The following is a 7,191-nucleotide window of genomic DNA, read 5'->3' as shown; positions in this document are numbered from 1 at the left end:
GTCTTCTGGGCGGCTCGGGTACCCTGATATAGGAAAGTATCTACTTCCCTATCTAAAATATTGGCTCGCATTGTATCATGCTTATTTTGTATTGAGCCATGGATCTTTACTCCGTAATGGGCAACACAACGTGATGATAGCTTTGTGTATATGAACATAATTTAGTAATTGGGCAAATAACTGCCATGGTGGATTAGCCCACGCATTATGTTCGGAGAGGTCTAATTAAAAGGCATATACTAAAGGATGATTTAAAGTCCTGTAATTCTTAAGTTGTGCGTTATGATGTGCAGCAAACATGTCAACTGTATGTGCCCAAATATCTTTTGAGCCAGTTCAAACCACCTGGGGTTACATTTCCAATCAGTGGCTAGTAACCCACGTACGGATTTATTAAAGTCCGGTACAAAGCGTGATAACATATCCGGTAAATGGTTATGTATCCCTGGTAGATGTTTGATATCAAAATGAAACTTTGATATTGTATCATGCCATCGGCTCAGTAATTGAGAGTCTGGCTTCATTTCCTTCATATATTGAAGGGACTTCTGATCACACATCAGCGTAAAAGCTGTTCCGTATACATATTCGCGGAAGTGTGTCAAAGCTGCTACTATGGCTAGTAGCTCTTGCTTCACAGTTGGATAATTCAACTGTGATGCATTCATTGCTCGGCTAAACAATTGTATATACCTAGGTTTATTATCTATAACCTGGTATAGTACACCTCCGAGTGCTAAGTCTGATGCGTCCGTTACTATTTCAATAGGCACGCCAGCGACTGGTCCTTGTACAACAGGGGCTTGTTGGACTGCGTGCTTGAGCGCTTTAAATGCGTCATTACACTCTTTAGTCCACAAGTCTCCTGGTTTACCTTTATGACATCTTAAGTGTTCAAAGGGTTAAGATAATCAGCCAAGTGTGGTACTCCATCTGAAAAGAAGTTTACAAACCCACACATGCTGTTCACATCTCTTCCTGTAGTTGGTGTTCGCCAATCTAACAAGTGTTCCACCTTACCGGGGTCGATTTTAATACCTTCCCCAGATATACGGTAGCCTAAGAGCTGTATTTCGCTCATGGCGAAGTGACATTTCTTCTCGTTAATCTTGAAGTTTTGTTCGTTGAGTCTCTGAAGGACTCGCCTGACTATTGCGGCATGTTCGCCCTTAGTCTTAAAAAAAATGACTATGTCATCTATATAGACTTGCACGTTAGGCATGTCTGCAAACTTTTCCTCCATAACTTGTTGGAAGAATGCTGGTAAGGAGTGCGACCCAAAAGGTGCACCTCTAAACCTTTATTGTTTACCTTTCCAGGTAAAACTAAAGTACTTACGATGGGCTTCATAAATTTGCATTTGATGATACCCCTGTGTTAGGTTCAATTGGTACATGTTTATTGGGTCGCGTTGATTGAGTGGAGTCGCGAGCACGTGTCTGGTTAGGACGCGTCTGATGAGGTTTATCATTTGACGTCTGGCGTGAGAGGTATCCTTAATCAGGGAGCTCGCGCGGTTTCTTATTTACCGCCTTTCCCTTCGAGGATACTCGGTGTGCGGGGAAAAGGGTGGATACAGTATCATAAAGCTGTTCCCACGTAAGTCGGGATAGATAAAACTTTGTTTCACGTCCCTTGTCTCGAGCCTCAGTAGCGTATTTACGTCGCAACTCGGTGTACAGACTTTCACGGTCGTTGTTTCTTATGCTCTTACAGAAAACATGCATAACCAGGAACTTGTACCATCGCTGAGCCTTGTCCTTTGTTATATCTGGACGTTTAAGATCAGCATCAAGTTTCAGAATATAACTCTGAATAGGAGTATTCTCAACCGGTTCAGTTAAGATTGAACTCAGCCCTGGACTTCGTATGTCCTTGCTAAATAAGGACGTAACCAACCAACACACAGCTGGACAGTCACGACAAGTGTCTAGCTCATGCTGATGTCGCTGCAGGATCAAGTAACTTGTTCATGTAGGGTCAAACGATTGCATTAAAGCAGAAATCCATTGCTGGGGAGCGATATCATTCGTCTCCAGCATGACCGTAAACGCATTAAACGTACGGTTTAGGGTGTCGAGGTCATGGTTGTTTATAAACTCGACCTGCTTGCTGTTGGCATCCCAGTTCGACTTAAGTCAACTAATCTGTCCCTTGGACTTCGAGTTATCCCGGGGGTCTTGCCCACGTTGGGCCTGAAGTAGCTGATCGATGCGCTTCTGCTTGATCGCGATCATATTAGCAAAATATGATACGTCATCAGCACGGTGCTCGCCATGGGCGATTTCCATCTTAATGGTGTAATCGTCGACCGATTTATAAAAGTTCGGTCACCTCGTCGGAGTGGATATCCTCTGCGGGCTGGTGTAATGCTGTGCAATCGAAGCGATTAAATTCGACATCGTTAACACGTTTACGGGAGTGTTTATTACCCCTTGTAAAGTCCATGGTCGAGGCCTTTCGGTGCGCTGTTTCTTGGATAGTAATTGGTATTATAATCTTGGGTGATTCATGCGTCTGGATGACATACCCAGTCTTACCTGGTTCTCGACGATTGTCATCCCAGTTGGGTAAAGGTGGCGGAGTATTTTTACCTGCCTCTGGGTCTATAATACCTTCAAGGACGGGCAACTCATGGCCGGGCGTTAGAACAGGCGAATAATTAGCCTGGAGTTCTGGTGGTAGTACCTCGTAAAGTATAGATGCGCTGAGTACATCTGGCTCAACTGCCACAGGTGTAGCGCTCAGGCCTTTACGCTTTTCGGGCGTAATTGCAAGTCGCTGTAAACGAAATGTCGAAGTTGTTAGTGGTTTGCGTTTTTATGTAAGTTTCGGTCTATCAAGGCGATATTAACGCCTTAAAGTAATTAAACTCTTCGGTTAAGTCTAAGTATAGTTAAATTTGAAATAAATAAACGAAATGAGTCGTTTAGTAAAGTTAGGTATGCCTCGTGAAAACAGCAATACTTTGAGGGATTGTGAGGCTGAGACATTGCCTATATATAATCCTCTCAGTACTGTTTTCGCCGAAGGGATTTTATTGAGTGTTTCGTTGTCACTCTAATAGAAACTATGGTATGTTTCGTTGGGGCAATCCAAGATACTCATAAAATCCTATCTTTAGAAGAAAAAAGGAATAGAAAAAGAAAAATACTCCTGATGTCCATAGTTATTGCATTAACCAATAACTTACCACTTATCAAGAATTATCGACTTAGCCTTCATCAGACTGGCACATCTGGTTGGCTGAAAGGAGGATAAACTAAGCAATGCTAATAGTCCTTAGAAACCTATGTTCGGTTGAGCCATCTCGCTACCGAAGTATTCAGATATAAATAGATTTGGAAAGTAAATATAGTTCTATTAATAGAACTAGACCAAATCTTATGTTTGGTATTTTACTGGGGCCTTTTAATGGCCTTGTCCAAATATCTGATATGTGAAATGGAAAAGGTATTAATTAATAAAACCGTTAAAAACCATTTAGGAAACTTAAGTTCCTCGTACTATTAAGAATACGTTTGTAGTTTACGTACTGCTTAAGAGTACGTGTATAACATAGAGCTTAATATGGAGGCCCAGCTATTACATTTACGCAAGCTAAGAAAACTACGAGAGGTGTCATCAAGTTTATGTTAGAACAAGTGTTTCCCTGTGGACTTCCACAGCATATTGTTGCGGACATGGACAGTATATTTGACAGCAAGTTGTTCAAGGACTTTGCGTTAGAGCATGGGATGTTTGTGTATTTAACGTCGGTGGCACATCACGGCGGTAATGGACGAGCAGAGATGGCCATCCGTACCCTGGAAGAGTGGACGGCCCCATTGATTGACTCCTCTACTTATCATGATTTGGTATATAACGTTTATGCTGTGTAAAAATAGCGGGTTCCTAATAGTAGTTGCACAGCTAACGTATATTATAAACGTATAAACATATCAACGGATATTCTTATAATACTGAAATACGTTTAACGAATTGGACATGAACAAGAACTTAGAGTATGAGACTCTACTGTGGATAATTAAGTGGCTTTCGAAATATAGATTGGGTTTTCCACTGAAGTTAGAATTGTACATAATATAGGAACGACACCAATCTGACACCTGATAATGACACTTTGGGAATCTCTAATTTATGGGAGTACCATGAGAGAGGGTCTCAGGCATGAAATGGTTGTTGGTACAATTCGATAATGTTCTCAGAGCAAGATAATCCACTGAGAAAAGGACAGGATCAGAGTTATTAGAATTTAGGACAACATGGGTTTGATTCCCCCTAGCCAGCCAACTAGATGTGCCCGTTTATGCCTTAAATGGGATGGGAAGCTAGGTACCAAGTGACGGGGTCTAGGTGCAGATGTATACTGCACCAGCTTGGTGTTTTGATTTTCCTTTATTTTCTTAAGTATTTTTTATTGGTTAGTTGATTAGATGATTGTTTCGAGGCGTGAAATGTAAACTAAGCGTCCAATGAAATGATATCTGGTCTTAGTAACTAAAATAGAAATAAATCTAGACCGAAGTAGTGAGTGATTAGAGCGGAGCATATAAACAATAGTCTCAGTCTAAAATCCCCTAATCTTTTGCTCATCACGAAGGGTTGAAGCTAAACTTATTTAACATTTTGCATTTAAACGGATTAACTTATTGTCTTATTAACATAAACGTCTTGGTATCTTATAGTCAGCCTAGAGGAGACCAACTTTTACAGCTGCGGCATCAGCATATAATGTAACGATAGTTTCACAAACAGAATTCTCGCCATTTTTCTACATACTGGTAGAATTTATGACGATCCTCAAAGGTTGACTTTGCATGTCAATATTGGGACTATGTTAGTAGAAAACTTCGGCCTTCCAGCTGTCATTAGAGACCATATTGCTACACGCCTGGACACTCGTCATCGACTCACACAACAAATGAATACAGACAAGCCACGAAAGGGCGCGCCCCAAATATCAATGGGAACAGAAATTACTACAGGCTCAGTGGTATGCCCCTGCACAAGTCACTAACCACAAAAGTACCACTCTTCATGTATTATCTCATAAGAACAAAGTAATTAAGATACATCGTACCGTTATAGACTATTACTATGCGGACAGTCATGGATGTGCAGCTACAGCTTGCTGTTTTGTCGTGTAGTGGAGCACGTAAGGACTCTTATAGGCATACGCTCAGATGTCTCATACAGTGGCACTATTGTTCCTGGCTCATAACTCACCAAGGGTGGCTTGTAGTCGCCATCACTGCTGTTCAACATTAGTGCCGGCATGATGTCATCACTATCTTCGAAACCACTATCGGATCCATTTGATCTTGCGGGATTGCAGTGCACTGGTTGATGTGGCGGCGAATAGAAAGTACGATGGATAAGGGGTGATCTGGGTACATACGGTACGTGACTATTGATAATACGGTAAAAAATTGCAATACGGCTATACAAGTTGCGCAATAGACTAATGTCGTCTTGGTTACTGAGAGTTTATTTGGTTGCTATTATTCTTGGCAGGGATATGATGTTAGTTTTGCTTTCGGATATTCGAGGCGTCTCCGTCACGCTTGCATTCCTGGTCATTTACGTGCGATAACGAATACCTTGTCATTATGAGTATAACTGCTTTTGTTATTGGACAATAGTGTCTGCACAGAAAGTTATCTGGTGCATTTTATACTAAAACGGAACGGTGATGTTAGTGAAAGGAAAATTCACACCATAGTTACTTCACAAGGTCGTAGTTTTCGGGGTGGATTCTTATCTGTTGCTTACATATGCTATTTTTTATTCGTATCTTCGAGATGATTGCGTATATATTCTTGACATCTTGTGCTTGATTTAATTGTGCAACTTATGTGCGGATGTGTATCTCTACGTAGGATCAATAGAGACTGTGATTGTATATATTAGTCCCTGTGGAGGAGCGTGTAATGTGGACATCGTTACTCTCTAACATTCTATATCAAAGAACTTACTCATGTACGGAATAACTCTAGTGTGGCTATAAGTATGAACATGAGATTCTAACACATGAAGTACTAAGTATATTTAAGTACACATGAATTATATATGTAGTATATGATGTCGGGTGTGTACACAGAGTATATGCTAATTATTAAGTTGTTCATAAGTGAACATACAATAGTTAAGTTATACATAATGTGACATGAGAAAAACTAAGGTCACACGTATACATGTCCAAGGAAAATATAAGTATACAGACCTCAAGTATTATTGGCGTTCGATGAATAGAAGTAGTTCTCGCATATGTAGATGATGTGATAGATGTATCTTTAAACTTGATAAGAAGATGGTGAATTGATTGAGTTGACGTTTTCCTAAGAGATATCATCAGTTGTGCAGGAAAAAGTTATGATTATACTATATCATTTAACTAACAAAGATGAGCTAGAGAAACATAGTATAATACTAGTTAGTGCACAAGTTGTGGGTGTATACTGAAGAAGTATAAATAGTGTCCATACAGAAGTTCATTCTAGCAACTATAGAGGTCTACAACTTGTTTAGTAAACCGTGCAAAATAATCAAGGTTTTTCCTACTGCGAAGTGGTTTTCCTTTTTAAATATATAGAGCACCAAATTTACTCGATTTCGCGCACTACACTGAGAATTTTCGCCTATTTATTTATGTAAATAAAAATATGTCTGGTAAATAGGGACCAGGCCCTCAGGGTTTCTAGTGTATTTACCGTGTGGGCTGTGGACTACGGTCTACGATTAGTAAGGATTATGGTTTCTATATATTTGTCGGATTTTTAGATTTTGGGCTTCTCGGGTTTGGTCGGATATTCCACGATCAAATCAAGATCAGGACAGAATAATTTTTCCAGGGATCTAAATATTGGTTTGCTTTGAAAAAACAAAATAACAAAATAATAAATATAGATCGAAAAAAATAATACTCATTGCAGACATATTTATCCCCGAGTTACGGCCTTACGGGTAAACCGTAAATACACATAGATGAATAAATAAATAAGGAGTGAGTAAATAAAGTATAAACCCTTTTTATTTAAAAAAAAAAAGAAGAAGAAACCCCTTTTTATTGTGCCTGTGAGTGTGGACTGTGAACACTACTACTACGCAAATACGCAATGAACGCCGGTAATTATTTACAAATGAGGTCTATGACTACATATACATAGACGCAGGCGAACCATATTTTAA

This window comes from Sphaeroforma arctica, assembly GCF_001186125.1.
Source record: "Sphaeroforma arctica JP610 unplaced genomic scaffold supercont1.663, whole genome shotgun sequence".
Taxonomy (NCBI): domain Eukaryota; class Ichthyosporea; order Ichthyophonida; genus Sphaeroforma; species Sphaeroforma arctica.
The sequence above is the reverse complement of the archived record's forward strand: the minus strand, read 5'-3'. Positions refer to the sequence as shown.